The 16,231-nt window shown below is 42.1% G+C and overlaps 1 pseudogene; it reads right to left on the bottom strand.

Annotated features, from left to right (window-relative positions):
* Positions 1 to 4,789, bottom strand: part of LOC132594454 (nuclear RNA export factor 2-like) — a 34,211-nt pseudogene extending 29,422 nt beyond the window's left edge.
* Positions 4,790 to 16,231: the final 11,442 nt, after the last annotated feature.

The following is a 16,231-nucleotide window of genomic DNA, read 5'->3' as shown; positions in this document are numbered from 1 at the left end:
GTGTCTGCTGGGGGGCCACACGGACCGGGAGCAGAGGCTGTACTGTCATACTCACGGGGCTGGGTCCTCGGGGTGGAAGGGAATCGTCAGGGAGAAGTAGGCCCTGTGGTGATAAGCACCGAGGAGACCATATCGGTCTCCAGAGTCACAGATCAAGTAATACCTGTGGGAGAGCAATGAGGACAGGCTGTCTGTATGATCTGAGCCCCAAATATGACATGAAAGTCTCTGTGAGCAGACCTGTGCTTGGGTGGCCTGGCCCAGTCTCAGCCCTCTCTATTCCTCATGGTGGCAAGGGTACTTACTGCTGCAGGAAGTAAAGGATCATACTCTTCAGTGTCTCAGATCCTTTATAGCTTTCCTGGAATCAAAAGGCATTTGAGAGTAAGCAGTGGATAAAGCCTCCCCACAACACCCCAAATGTTGTTTGATCCTCTCCCTCACATTTCAGGGCTTTATTACGTAGGGGGTGTCAACATCATTGATAACTGGTGACAGTAACTCTTGGCCATCCTGGAGAAAGGAAGAAGAAGTCAAGAGTAGAGACCAAGGGAGTGGCCCTGGATGATCCGGGAAAAGGATGGGCCCAGGCGGGTGAGGGTCAGAGGTCAGGTGTGAAAGGGCCCTGGAAATTCCGTGGGAAAGCTTACAGTGGATGTCTTCATCATGAGGTCCTGAAAGTCTCTAGTGTTATATTCAACTTGTGTGTGTGCGTGTGTGTATTTATGGGTATTTTTCCAGCAAGTATATCCGTGTCATTTTCAGGAGTCCATGTCCCCCAAAATGGTTAAGGTTCTGATGCTAATATGTGATCTAGGCAAGACCCAAAGGGCTTGAAGGCCGGTGCAGAGGCCACCGACATTCATAAGAGACAATGATTTACGTAGGCACTTACCAGGCGTAACAACTTCGGGAAACATTCTCTGATGGCCTGTCCAAAACCAAAAATAGAGAAGAGGTGGTTGATAGTTCAAGGTTGCAATGCTTCCTTTGAGTTAAAACAGTAATACCATAAACAGAGATCAGTGTGTTCTGGCCAATCCAGCAGCACCCTTTGCCCACCTCTGCTCCTGATTTTAGGGGTTTTCACTCCACTTGCCTGTTGAGCACTGAGCATCTGTCATCTTACTGTCTGAAAGGCACTGTCTCCTCATCTCTCTCAGTACCTTCACTTTAATATTCCTTCCCTCCCTCCCTTCCTCTCCTTCGCCTGGGTAGCTCCCACCCAGGCTACTCGGACTCCCTTCTCCAGTGCCACAGGGACCAGCATTTCAAACCCATGCTGCAGGGCTTCCTTCCCCTCCCTTCCTTCCTCCAGGGCCCCACTGAAGGCTGTGGAGAGAAGAGGGAATGGAGTGGGAGCCCAGGGCTCTGCTACCTCACTGGGGGTCCAGCACTCTGCCAAGACCTGGACCAAGACCTGGACTCCCCCCATGGATGGCCCAGGATGCTGGGGCAGGGAGGTGAGTGAGGCGGGGCTCAGGGAGGGTGATGGAGGGGGATGAAAACAGAAAGGGAGTGAAGGTAGGAGGGGAGAGATGAGAGAGACATAAGAGCCTAGAGACAAGGGAGAGAGAGAAAACAAAGGGAAGGGAAAGAAGTTCTACTGTGGTGGGGGTCTGGAAAAAGAGAAAAGAAAGGGGAAATGGCACCCCTGCTGCAACCCTTTCCATCACCTGCCCTGGAATGGCCCAGGCATCCCAGGCAGGAATGGAAAATATGCACATGTTGGGTTGGGGGCCCATTGGATGCTGGTTGAAACTTTTTCAACTTTATGACACAGAGAGGAGAGCATAGGGACTGTGGTCCTCCCATAGGACCAGGTCAGCTGCTCCCTGCAAACAGGCACTGTCATGTGTAGCTCAGGATCCTGCGGGCAACTGAGAATACATCTGACCTTATGTTGGTTGACTTATCAGGGAAGGTGGTGCATGGGGGGCTTCTGTCTACACACATCCTTTCTGGCTCCAGCCGGTGGCCCTTGTCCATCTCCCCTGCAGACTTCACCTGTAATTATTGGGAGGAAGCACATGGACCAGAGAAACAAAGCCAGGATGGCCGTGCACCCCTAGTCCCTTCCTTTCCTTACAAATCCATTTCCCTTCCTCTGTCACCACCCTATTAGCTTTCCCACCTTCCCTTCAAAGATGGAACTGGGTACCACACCTCACCTCAGTGTTGGAGAGGTTCAAGTTCTTGGTGTTGGAAGCATTCGGCATAGTGTTGGATAGGCCGTGCAGCTGGTAGGGTTTCTTGCTGTTCAGGTCCAAGGACAAAAGCTATGATGAGGAAAGAGAGTGAGGATGCCAGCAGGGGATACCTGAGACCAATCTGCCTCTTCTACCTAAACTCTCCCACCATCTCCACCAGCCCCAGCATTGGGCCTAAGTCCTCATCTTGGGCATATTCCCTGGATGGATCTGCAGGGAGGTGGCCATGCCAGTTCTAGGGTTTCGTGCCATTCCAATATCACAGGTCATCAAGTCTCCAGGAAGCCAGGAGGAGGGAAACAGAAGCTGAGAGCCTCCTGGCTGGTTCCGCTCTAGCACCAGCACCTCCTCAAGTTACTATCCCTGAGCATCCTTCCCAGACATACCCCTCTGCCCTCACCTGCCCTACAATTACTGCTGTAGCCATACCAGGGTCAAAGTGGAGCCTCTGGATATCAAGAGATTGCTGGGGAGGATCATATTGTCTGTTCACAGTCAGCTGCAGAGTTAGGGATGGGGCTCAGTGGCTCTGAGTCTGAGGTGGTGATTGGGGGCAATAGGTGGCAATCCCAAAAGAAAGGGGGAAAGATTTAACAGGATATGTTTAATTGGAGCCCTGGAGGCAAAGAACATGAACAGTGGAGAAGCAATATTTGAAGAAATCATGATTGAGAAATTTCCAAAAGGGTCAAAACACATCAAGTTTGTAAAACTTTATTAATTAGAGAAAAAGTATACTTTAAGGAAAACCATTACTAGAGAAAAAAGGATCAATTCATCAAGAATATATTAATTAAATCCTAAATTTCTATATACCTCTTGATAGAGCCAAAATATGCAATCTGAAAATTGAGGGACTTCCCTGGTGGCACAGTGGTTAAGAATCCACCTGCCGGGGCTTCCCTGGTGGCGCAGTGGTTGAGAGTCCGCCTGCTGGTGCAGGGGACACGGGTTCGTGCCCCGGTCCGGGAGGATCCCATGTGCCGCGGAGCAGCTGGGCCCGTGAGCCATGGCCGCTGAGCCTGCGCGTCTGGAGCCTGTGCTCCGCAACGGGAGAGGCCCACATACCGAAAAAAAAAAAAAAAAAGAATCCGCCTGCCAATGCAGGGGACACAAGTTCAAGCCCTGGTCCAGGAAAATCCCACATGCCACAGAGCAACTAAGCCCGTGCACCACAACTACTGAGCCTGCGCTCTAAAGCCCATGAGCCACAACTACTGAGCCCACACGCCACAACTACTAAAGCCTGTGTGCCCTAGAGCCTATGTGCCACAACTACTGAAGCCCACGTGCTCTAGGGCCTGTGTGCTGCAACTACTGAAGCCTGCGTGCCTAGAACCCATGCTCTGCAACAAGAGAAGCCACCACAATGAGAAGCCCGCATACTACAACAAAGAGTAGCCCCCGCTCACCGCAAGTAGAGAAAGCCAATGCACAGCAACAAAGACCCAACGCAGCCTAAATAAATAATAAAAGAAAATTGATAAAAGCAATGGAGAAATAGACAAATCCACAGTCATGTGAGACATTTTAACATAACTCACTGAGTGACAGATAAAACAGGCAGACGAAAATTTGGTTACATGTAGAAAATTAAACATGAGTAACAAAATTTACTTAATTGAAATAGAACACTGTACATAACAATTAACTACACAAAACTTTCCAGAATAGATTATATGCTGGGCCATAAAGCAAGCCTGGAGACACCTCTATGGGGATAATATATTATACCCTGAACGGTTGGTGTGAAAATTCAAGGGTAACCGTGGGTTCCCTGACCCTCTCCCACCTTTAGTATAAATCCAAAGAATATTAGCTTATACTAACCCCACCCCCAATTAGGGGACCGTCTCCACTCTCCAAGCCCTAGGTCACATGACTCAGGCCTTTTCCCTAACCAGGGGGAAAATTTCACCTCAGCCATGGCCATTTCCATAGGAGGGGAGGTTTTCCATGTGCAGTCAGGATGGGTGTGTCAGAGCCTACTTGGCCCATTTCCTCAAGAGAGTGGAAACTAGTCAGCCTGGGCCCTCTCCACCCCTTCTCTAAAGGGGGGTCAGATTGTTGGGGGTCCTGTGGGTTTGGGTTACGGAGGGAACTCAGAACCTCTCCAGCCCTATGGAGATCTGAGGACAAGGTCTCATGTTGACCAACTCACCCATCCGGTGGCCTGAAGGCAGTGATCTGTCACCACCGTCCTCACAGGCTGCTCGTGAAGAGAATCTGTGGGTCTGGTGCTGGAGGTTTGGAGAATATCAAAGAGGGCTGCCAAGGAAGGAGACAGCAGGCCCCAAACTCTGTCTCAGGGCCACAGAAGATGGAGTCCTAACCGGAAGTCCCTTCCCCAAGGGCATACAGGAGGAGAGCCCTGGGAGTCAGAGGAGACTTAACTTCCTGTAATTACTGCCGCTTAAGTTTGCTACCAGCCTAACACCCAGGAAATCATTTCCAACTGAGGCACACTTGCAGAGGACACCAACTGCAGTTAAGAAGCCAAGGTCCCAAGTACTTGTAGCTATAAATCCAGGGAACTCCAAAGGCATGTAAGCCTGCTGCATTACATTTTCTTCCTTCATGTATTCCTCATGAGAGGACCCTGAATCACCAGGCCCTTGTCCTCTCTGTGGTTGCTGATGCTTACTGAGTTTCAGGAGCTTGTATGAGGTCATTCAGATGCTACAGGGGACAAAAGAGACTGGAACTGAGTTCCATGGATGGGGATGACCCTGCCCTGCATAGCTTTAATAAATTCTTGTTGCAATATATGGAGTTTTCTTAAGGTAGGGTAAAGTAATAGAAAGAACAGAAAATAGCCACATGTCAGGAAATAACTCCAGCACATCCCAGAGAGGTCAAACAAAACAGACCTAAGGGCTTCCCTGGTGGCGCAGTGGTTGAGAGTCCGCTTGCCGATGCAGGGGACACGGGATTCGTGCCCCGGTCCGGGGGGATCCCATGTGCCGGGGGGTGGCTGGGCCCGTGAGCCATGGCCGCTGGGCCTGCGCGTCCGGAGCCTGTGCTCTGAGGCGGGAGAGGCCACAACAGAAAGAGGCCCGCGTACCGCAAAAACCCCAAAAAAACAGACCTAAAATATATAAAGGAAATTGCAAACAGAGTTTGGTGGACCACCGGAATGAGAGTAGGAAGGAAAACGTCATGCCCTTTCCTTAAAAAAAAAAAAAAAAGTATTCAGTGTAGATAGATGCCCCCTGGTGGTCAGAGCTATAATTGTAGCTCTGAAAGTCTCAGAACAGGAGGCTTTGAAAGGTGAGGGAATGAAGTGGAGACTTGGGCTTCAGTGCAATTTTCAATTCAGTGGAATTTTCAACCCCCCCTGGCAGTAATCTCTTTCTGAGCTCCATGCCTTCAGAAAGGAAGCCTAGCCCCTGAATGAGCTAAGGAGAAATCTTCATATGAGACTGTGTGAAACTTTGGGGTGAAGGAAGTGTAAGACAGAAACACACACACATACACAGATAAACTGTCATGTCAAGAGTTGTGATCTTTTTTTTTAATGAAACAGTACAGTGTGAAAAATTTTCTAAAACAATAAATATATGTAAAATTATTGTCAGTGGTTATTAGTTATTACATTTCTCTTAATAAAATTTCCTAATTACAAAATATTAAGCAGCTAAAAGTATATTTAGATATCAAATTATATATATTCCATCTATATATAGATGGAATATATATAATTATATATATATAATTATATATATTCCATCTATAAGAAGATAGACCTACAGATACCCATTGTAAATACATTAGTAAATATTTTCCAGATGTATTTTTCTGTGTATACAGATGTGTTTATCTACCTTTAAGTATTTATAAATATTTTATATATTTGTATTTTTTTTCAGTTTTGCAACTACTTGAATACATTTCTGTACAGTCTATTTTTTAATTATAACTCTCCGTATCTGTATTTCATCAGTTAATGTGATTTGGTGTCTCTCCAGATGTTTATTGGAAATGCATTTTACTTTTCAGGTGATTTTTTTGTTGTTGTTAGTCTATTATGTCCTTCTCTCTACTGATTAGCAAATTCCTTTATAGTCACGTATTAGCACAATATCTATCATATTGATAGCAAATATATTTAATCAATGAATATAATTTATAAAATTCATGAGGATAGCTTATTGCATGTACCCATATTTCTGCTCTATCTCTTCTTCTTTATTCTTTCCTGATTCTCCAAGAGTCCTTCTTTCATTATTTCTTTTCTGGTTGAAGAACGTTCCTGTCAACTCACAATCCTACACTCAGGGAAAATATCCTTTAGGAATGAAGGAGATAAATCAAGACATTCTCCAATAAAGGGAAATAATTTGTCACCACCAGATATACTCTAAAAGAATGGCTAAAGAAGTTCCTTAAACAGAAAAAAAATGATAAAAGGAGCATTTGAACATCAGGAAGGAAGACAGAGAACAGCAAGCAAATGTGTAAGTAAACACAGTAGGCATTTTTTCTTCTCTTGAGTTTTCTGAATTATGTTTGATGATTGAAGCAAGAATTATAATACTGTATCATATAATTCTAAATGTATGTAGATGAAGTAACTAAGGCAATTATACTATAAATGGGTTAGGATAAAGGGACATACAGGGAGATGGAATTTCTGTACTTCATTTGAACTAGTAAAATGGTGACTCCAGTAGACCGTGGTAAGTTATATATATATAATGTGCTACAAAAAGCAACCATACACAAAAAAGCTATACAAAGACATACACTCAAAAACTCTAAATAGGAGAGACGGGGAAGATGGCGGAAGAGTAAGACGCGGAGATAACCTTCCTCCCCACAGATACACCAGAAATACATCTACATGTGGAACAACTACAGAACACCTACTGAACACTGGCAGAAGACCTCAGACCTCCCAAAAGGCAAGAAACTTCCCACGTACCTGGGTAGGGCAAAAGAAAAAAAGAATAAACAGAGACAAAAGAATAGGGATGGGACCTGCACCAGTGGGAGGGAGCTGTGAAGGAGGAAAGGTTTCCACACACTAGGAAACCCCTTCGCGGGCGGAGACTGCAGGTGGCGGAGGTGGGCAGCTTCGGAGCCACGGAGCAGAGCGCAGCAACAAGGGTGCGGAGGGCAAAGCAGAGAGATTCCCGCACAGAGGATCGGGGCCGACTGGCACTCACCAGCCCGAGAGGCTTGTCTGCTCACCCGCTGAGGTGGGTGGGGCTGGGAGCTGAGGCTCGCAGGGAGAGGACTGGGGTTGGCAGTGTGAACACAGCCTGCAGGGGGTTAGTGCACCATGGCTAGCCGGGAGGGAGTCCGGGGAAAAGTCTGGACCTGCCGAAGAGGCAAGAGACTTTTTCTTCCCTCTTTGTTTCCTGGTGCGCGAGGAGACGGGATTAAGAGCACTGCTTAAAGGAGCTCCAGAGACGGGCACGAGCTGCGGCTAACAGCGCGGACCCCAGAGACGGGAATGAGACGCTAAGGCTGCTGCTGCCGCCACCAAGAAGCCTGTGTGAGAGCACAGGTCACTCTCCACACCTCCCTTCCATGAGCCTGTGCAGCCTGCCACTGCCAGGGTCCTGGGATCCAGGGACAATTTCACCGGGAGAACGCACGGCACGCCTCAGGCTGGTGCATCATCGCACTGGCCTCTACCGCCGCAGGCTCATCTCGCATTCACACCCCTCCCTCCGCCCGGCCTGAGTGAGCCAGAACCCCCGAAGCAGCAGCGCCTTTAACCCCGGCCTGTCTGAGCGAAGAACAGACGCCCTCCAGCGACCTACACGCAGAGGCGGGGCCAAATCCAAAGCTGAGACCCGGGAGCTGAGTGAACAAAGAAGAGAAAGGGACATCTGTCCCAGCAGCCTCAGAAGCAGCGGATTCAAGCTCCACAATCAACTTGATATACCCTGCATCTGTGGAATACATGAATAGACAACGAATCATCCCAAATACAGGAGGTGGACTTTGGGAGCAAGGTTATTTTTTCCCCTTTTCCTCTTTTTGTGAGTGTGTAAGTGTATGCTTCTGTGTGAAATTTTGTCTGTATAGCTTTGCTTTCACCATTTGTCCTAGGATTCTGTCCGTCCTTTATTTTTCTTTTTCTTTTTTTTAAAAAAAATTTTCTTAATAATTAATTTAATAACTTTATTTTATTTTAACTTACTATATTTTATTTTATTTTATTTTCTTTCTTTCTTTCTTTCTTTCTTTCTTTCTTTCTTTCTTTCTTTCTTTCTTTCTTTCTTTCTTTCTTTCTTTCTTTCTTTCTTTCTTTCTTTCTTTCTTTCTTTCTTTCTTTCTTTCTTCTTTTTCTCCCTTTAATTCTGAGCCGTGTGGATGAAAGGCTCTTGGTGCTGCAGCCAGGAGTCAGTGCTGTGCCTCTGAGGTGGGAAAGCCAACTTTAGGAAACTGGTCCACAAGGAACCTCCCAGCTCCACATATCAAATGGCGAAAATCTCCCAGAGATCTCCATCTTAACAACAGCACCCAGCTTCACTCAACGTCCAGCAAGCTACACTGCTGGACACCATATGCCAAACAACTAGCAAGACAGGAACACAACATCACCCATTAGCAGAGAGGCTGCCTAAAATCATAATAAGTCCACAGACACCCCAAAACACACCACCAGACGTGGAACTGCCCACCAGAAATACAAGACCCAGCCTCATCCAACAGAACACAGGCAGTAGTCCCCTCCATTAGGAACCCTACACAACCCACTGAACCAACTTTAGCAACTGGGGACAGACACCAAAAACAACGGGAACTAAGAACCTGCAGCCTGCAAAAAGGAGACCCCAAACACAGCAAGATAAGCAAATGAGAAGAGAGAAAAACATACAGCAGATGAAGGAGCAAGATAAAAACCCACCAGACCTAACAAATAAAGAGGAAATAGGCAGTCTACCTGAAAAAGAATTCAGAATAATGATAGTAAAGATGATCCAAAATCTTGGAAATAGAATAGAGAAAATACAAGAAATATTTAACAAAGACATAGGAGAACTAAAGATGAAACAAGCAATGATGAACACAGTAAATGAAATGAAAAATACTCTAGATGGGATCAATAGCAGAAAAACTGAGGCAGAAGCACAGATAAGTGACCTGGAGGATAAAATAGTGGAAATAACTACTGCAGAACAGAATAAAGAAAAAAGAATGAAAAGAGCTGAGGGCAGTCTCAGAGACCTCTTGGACAATATAAAATGCACAAACATTCAAATTATAGGGATTCCAGAAGAAGAGAAAAAGAAAGGGACTGAGAAAATATTTGAAGAGATTATAGTTGAAAACTTCCCTAATATGGGAAAGGAAATAGTTAATCAAGTCCAGGAAGCACAGAGAGTCCAATACAGGATAAATCCAAGGAGAAATACACCAAGACACATATTAATCAAACTGTCAAAAATTAAATATAAAGAAAACATATTAAAAGCAGCAAGGGAAAAACAACAAATAACACACAAGGGAATCCCCATAAGGTTAACAGCTGATCTTTCAGCAGAAACTCTGCAAGCCAGAAGGGACTGGCAGGACATATTGAAAGTGATGAAGGAGAGAAAACTACAACCAAGATTACTCTACCCAGCAAGGATCTCATTCAGATTTGATGGAGAAATTAAAACCTTTACAGAAAGCAAAAGCTGAGAGAATTCAGCACCACCAAACCAACTTTACAACAAATGCTAAAGGAACTTCTCTAGGCAAGAAACACAACAGAAGGAAAAGACCTACAATAACGAACCCAAAACAATTAAGAAAATGGGAATAGGAACGTACATATAGATAATTACCTTAAATGTAAATGGACAGAATGCTCCCACCAAAGGACACAGACTGGCTGAATGGATAAAAAACAAGACTCAATATATGCTGTCGAGAAGAGACACACTTCAGACCCAGAGACACATACAGACTGAGAGTAAGGGGATGGAAACAGATATTCCATGCAAATGGAAACCAAAAGAAAGCTGGAGTAGCAATTCTCATATCAGACAAAATAGACTTTAAAACAAAGACTATTACAAGAGACAAAGAAGGACACTACATTATGATCAAGGGATCAATCCAAGAAGAAGATATAACAATTGTAAATATTTATGCACCCAACATAGGAGCACCTCAATACATAAGGCAAATACTAACAGCCATAACAGGAGAAATCGACAGTAATACATTCATAGTAGGGGACTTTAACACCCCACTTTCACCAATGGACAGATCATCCAAAATGAAAATAAATAAGGAAACACAAGCTTTTAATGATACATTAAACAAGATGGACTTAATTGATACTTATAGGATACTCCATCCAAAAACAATAGAATACACATTTTTCTCAAGTGCTCATGGAACATTCTCCATGATAGATCATATCTTGGGTCACAAATCAAGCCTTGGTAAATTTAAGAAAATTGATATCATATCAAGTATCTTTTCCGACCACAACGCTATGAGACTAGATATCAATTACAGGAAAAGATCTTTAAAAATACAAACACATGGAGGCTAAACAATACATTACTTAAAAACGAAGTGATCACTGAAGAAATCAAAGAGGAAATAAAAAAATACCTAGAAACAAATGACAATGGAGACACGATGACCCAAAACCTATGGGATGCAGCAAAAGCAGTTCTAAGAGGGAAGTCTATAGCAATACATTCCTACCTTAAGAAACAGGAAACATCTCGAATAAACAACCTAACCTTGCACCTAAAGCAATTAGAGAAAGAAAAACAGAAAAAGCCCAAAGTTAGGAGAAAGGAAGAAATCATAAAGATCAGATCAGAAATAAATGAAAAAGTAATGAAGGAAATGATAGCAAAGATCAATAAAATTAAAAGCTGGTTCTTTGAGAAGATAAACAAAATTGATGAACCATTAGCCACACTCATCAAGAAAAAAAGGGACAAGACTCAAATCAATAGAATTAGAAATGAAAAAGGAGAAGTAACAACTGACACTGCAGAAATACAAAAGATCATGAGCGATTACTAAAAGCAACTCTATGCCAATAAAATGGACAACCCGGAAGAAATGGACAAATTCTTAGAAATGCACAACCTGCCAAGACTGAATCAGGAAGAAATAAAAAATATGAACAGACCAATCACAAGCACTGAAATTGAAACTGTGATTAAAAATCTTCCAACAAACAAAAGCCCAGGACCAGATGGCTTCACAGGCGAATTCTATCAAACATTTAGAGAAGAGCTAACACCTATCCTTCTCAAACTCTTCCAAAATATAGCAGAGGGAGGAACACTCCCAAACCTCATTCTACGAGGCCACCATCAGCCTGATACCAAAACCAGACAAGAATGTCACAAAGAAAGAAAACTTCAGGCCAATATCAGTTATGAACATAGATGCAAAAATCCTCAACAAAATACTACCAAACAGAATCCAACAGCACGTTAAAAGGATCATACACCATGATCAAGTGGGGTTTATTCCAGGAATGCAAGGATGCTTCAATATACGCAAATCAATCAATGTGATACTCCATATTAACCAACTGAAGGAGAAAAACCATATGGCCATCTCAATAGATGCAGAGAAAGCTTTCGACAAAATTCAACACCCATTTATGATAACCCTCCAGAAAGTAGGCATAGACGGAACTTTCCTCAGCATAATAAAGACCATATATGACAAACCCACAGCCAGCATCGTCTTCAATGGTGAAAAAGAAAGCATTTCCACTAAGATCAGGAACAAGACAAGGTTGCCCACTCTCACCACTCTTATTCAACATAGTTTTGGAAGTTTTAGCCACAGCAATCAGAGAAGTAAAGGAAATAAAAGGAATCCAAATCAGAAAAGAAGAAGTAAAGCTGTCACTGTTTTCAGATGACATGATACTCTACATAGAGAATCCTAAAGATGCTACCAGAAAACTGCGAGAGCTAATCAATGAATTTGGTGAGGTAGCAGGATACAAAATTAATGCACAGAAATCTCTGGCATTCCTATACACTAATGATGAAAAATCTGAAAGTGAAATCAAGAAAACACTCCCATTTACCATTGCAGCAAGAAGAATAAAATATCTAGGAATAAACCTACCTAAGGAGACAAAAGACCTGTATGCAGAAAATTATAAGACACTGACGAAAGAAATTAAAGATGATACAAAGAGATGGAGAGATATACCATGTTCTTGGATTGGAAGAATCAACATTGTGAAAATGACTCTACTACCCAAAGCAATCTACAGATTCAATGCAATCCGTATCAAACTACCACTGGCATTTTTCACAGAGCTAGAACCAAAATTTTCACAATTTGTATGGAATCACAAAAGACCCTGAAAAGCCAAAGCAATCTTGAGAACGAAAAAAGGGGCTGGAGGAATCAGGCTCCCTGATTTCACACTATACTACAGAGCTACAGTAATCAAGACAGTATGGTACTGGCACAAAAACAGAAATAGAGATCAATGAAGCAGGATAGAGAGCCCGGAGATAAACCCACGCACATATGGTCACCTTATCTTAGATAAAGGAGGCAGGAATATACAGTGGAGAAAGGACAGCCTCTTCAATAAGTGGTGTTTGGAAAACTGGACAGGTACATGTAAAAGTATGAGATTAGAATCGTCCCTAACACCATACACAAAAATAAGCTCAAATGGATTAAAGACCTAAATGTAAGGCCAGAAAGTATCAAACTCTTAGAGGAAAACATAAGCAGAATACTCTATGACATAAATCACAGTAAGATCCTTTTTGACCCACCTCCTCAAGAAATGGAAATAAAAACAAAAATAAACAAATGGGACCTAATGAAACTGCAAAGCTTGTGCTCAGCAAAGGAAACCATAAACAAGACCAAAAGACAACCCTCAGAATGGGAGAAAATAATTTGTAAATGAAGCAACTGACAAAGGATTAATCTCCAAAATTTATAAGCACCTCATGCAGCTCAATAACAAAAAAACAAACAACCCAATCCAAAAATGGGCAGGAGACCTAAATAGACATTTCTCCAAAGAAGATATACAGACTGCCAACAAACACATGAAAGAATGCTCAACATCATTAATCATTAGAGAAATGCAAATCAAAAGTAGAATGAGATATCATCTCACACTGGTCAGAATGGCCATCATCAAAACATCTAGAAACAATAAATGCTGGAGAGGGTGTGGAGAAAAGGGAACCCTCTTGCACTGCTGTTGGGAATGTGAATTGGTTCAGCCACTGTGGAGAACAGTATGGAGGTTCCTTAAAAAACTACAAATAGAACTACCATATGACCCAGCAATCCCACTACTGGGCATATACCCTGAGAAAACCAAAATTCAAAAAGAGTCATGTACCAAAATGTTCATTGCAGCTCTATTTACAACAGCCCAGAGATGGAGACTACCTAAGTGCCCATCATCGGATGAATGGATAAAGAAGATGTGGCACATATATACAATGGAATATTACTCAGCCATAAAAAGAAACGAAATGGAGCTATTTGTAATGAGGTGGATAGACCTAGAGTCTGTCATACAGAGTGAAGTAAGTCAGAAAGAAAAAGACAAATACCGTATGCTAACACATATATATGGAATTTAAGAAAAAAAATGTCATGAAGAACCTAGGTGTAAAGCAGGAATAAAGACGCAGACCTCCTAGAGAATGGACTTGAGGTTATGGGGAGGGGGAAGGGTGAGCTGTGACAGGGCGAGAGAGAGTCATGGACATATACACACTAACAAACGTAGTAAGGTAGATAGCTAGTGGGAAGCAGCCGCATGGCACAGGGATATTGGCTCGGTGCTTTGTGACAGCCTGGAGGGGTGGGATAGGGAGGGTGGGAGGGAGGGAGACGCAACAGGGAAGACATATGGGAACATATGTTTATGTATGACTGATTCACTTTATTATAAAGCAGAAACTAACACACCATTGTAAAGCAATTATACCCCAATAAAGATGTTAAAAAAAAAAAAAGAGTCATGTACCAAAATGTTAATTGCAGCTCTATCTACAATAGCCCGGAGATGGAAACAACCTAAGTGTCCATCATCAGATGAATGGATAAAGAAGATGTGGCACATATATACAGTGGAATATTACACAGCCATAAAAGGAAACGAAATTGGGTTATTTGTAGTGAGGTGGATGGACCTAGAGTCTGTCATACAGAGTGAAGTAAGTCAGAAAGAGAGAGACAAATACCGTATGCTAACACATATATATGGAATATAGGAAAAAAAATGCCATGAAGAACCTAGGGGTAAGACGGGAATAAGACACAGACCTACTAGAGAATGGAGTTGAGGATATGGGGAGGGGGAACGGTAAGCTGTGACAAAGTGAGAGACTGTCGTAGACATATATATACTACCGAACGTAAAATAGATAGCTAGTGGGAAGCAGCCACATAGCACAGGGAAATCAGCTCGGTTTTTTGTGACCGCCTGGATGGGTGCGATAGGGAGGGTGGGAGGGAGGGAGACGCAAGAGGGAGGAGATATGGGAACATATGCATATGTATAACTGATTCACTTTGTTATAGAGCAGAAACTAAGGCACTGTTTTAAAGCAATTATACTCCAATAGAGATGTAAAAAAAAAAGCTCTAAATAAAAATTAAAGTTTTAAAAATTGTTCAAGCAACCTATATAAATTTAGGAAAAATAAAACTAATAATCAAAAACCAGAGAGAGCAAACAGAAAACAAATAATAAAGTGGCTGACTTAAAATGTAACATATCGATAATTACATTAAATGTAATCTGAAGTAAATGTGAATGGTCTAAATACACCAATTAAAACACCAAGATTGGCATAGTGGATTGAAAAACATGATCCAACTATATGCTTCTTTTAAGAAGTTAACTTCAAATATAATAACAAATGCAGGTTGAAAGTAAGTGATGGAAAAAGATACATCATATGAACACTAATCAAAGGAAAGCAGAAGTGGCTAAATTAACATCAGATAAAGTTGACTTCAGAGGGGAGAAAATTCTGAGACATAAAGGGATATTGCATTATTATAAGAGGCTAAATCTACCAAAAGACATAGCCATCCTAAATGTGTGCACACCAAACAACAGATAGACAAAATATTTGAAGTGAAAGCTGATAGAACTGAAAGGAGAAATAGACAATTAAAGTTGGAGACCTCAACAACCCTCTCTTGAGAATTGATAGAATAATGAGACAGAAAATTGGGGAGGATATAGAAGAACTCAACAACACTAACAACCAACAGGGTCTAATTGAAGTTTATAGAACACTTCACCTAACAATAGCAGAATACACATTCTTTTCAGGTGCCTATGGAATATTTAACAAGATATATCATAAATCAAACCTCAACAAATTTCAAGAAATTCAAATTATACAGAGTGTGTTCGCTGGCCATAATGGAATCAAACTAGAAATAAATGATAGAAAAAAATAACAGTATAGTCTCCAAACACTTGAAAACTACAAAACACACTTCTAAATAACCAGTGGGTCAAAGTTGAAGTCTCAGGGGCAATTTTAAAATTTTTAGCTGAATGAAAATGAAAACTCAACATATCAAAATTTGTGGGCCTCAGCTAAAGCAGCACCAAGAAGGAATTTATAGTACTAAATGCATAAGTTAGAAAAAACAAAAATGTCTCAAATTAATAGTCCAAGCTCTTACTTCAAGAATCTAGAAAAAAGAATAGCAAAATAAACCAAAATCAGAATAAGGAAGAAAATAATAAAGAGCAGAAATTAAAGAAATTGAAGTGAGAATAATAAAGTGAATGAAACAAACACCTGATTCTTTGAAAAGATGAAATTGACAAACCTCCAGCAAGACTGTTAAAGAAAAAAAAAGAAAAGACACAAGTTACCAGAATCATGGATAAAAGAAGATGTTACCATAGACCGTACAGCCTTTAAAAAAAAAAAGAGAGATAATCAGAGAATAACTACAAGCAACTCTACACACATCAGTTGACTACTTAGACAACATTGACCAATTTTTGGAGAAATACAATCTACAACTCAACCAATGTGAAATAGATAATTTAAATA

The sequence above is a fragment of the Globicephala melas genome, chromosome X (genome assembly GCF_963455315.2).
Source record: "Globicephala melas chromosome X, mGloMel1.2, whole genome shotgun sequence".
NCBI classification, from domain to species: Eukaryota; Metazoa; Chordata; class Mammalia; order Artiodactyla; family Delphinidae; genus Globicephala; species Globicephala melas.
The sequence above is the reverse complement of the archived record's forward strand: the minus strand, read 5'-3'. Positions and strand labels throughout refer to the sequence as shown.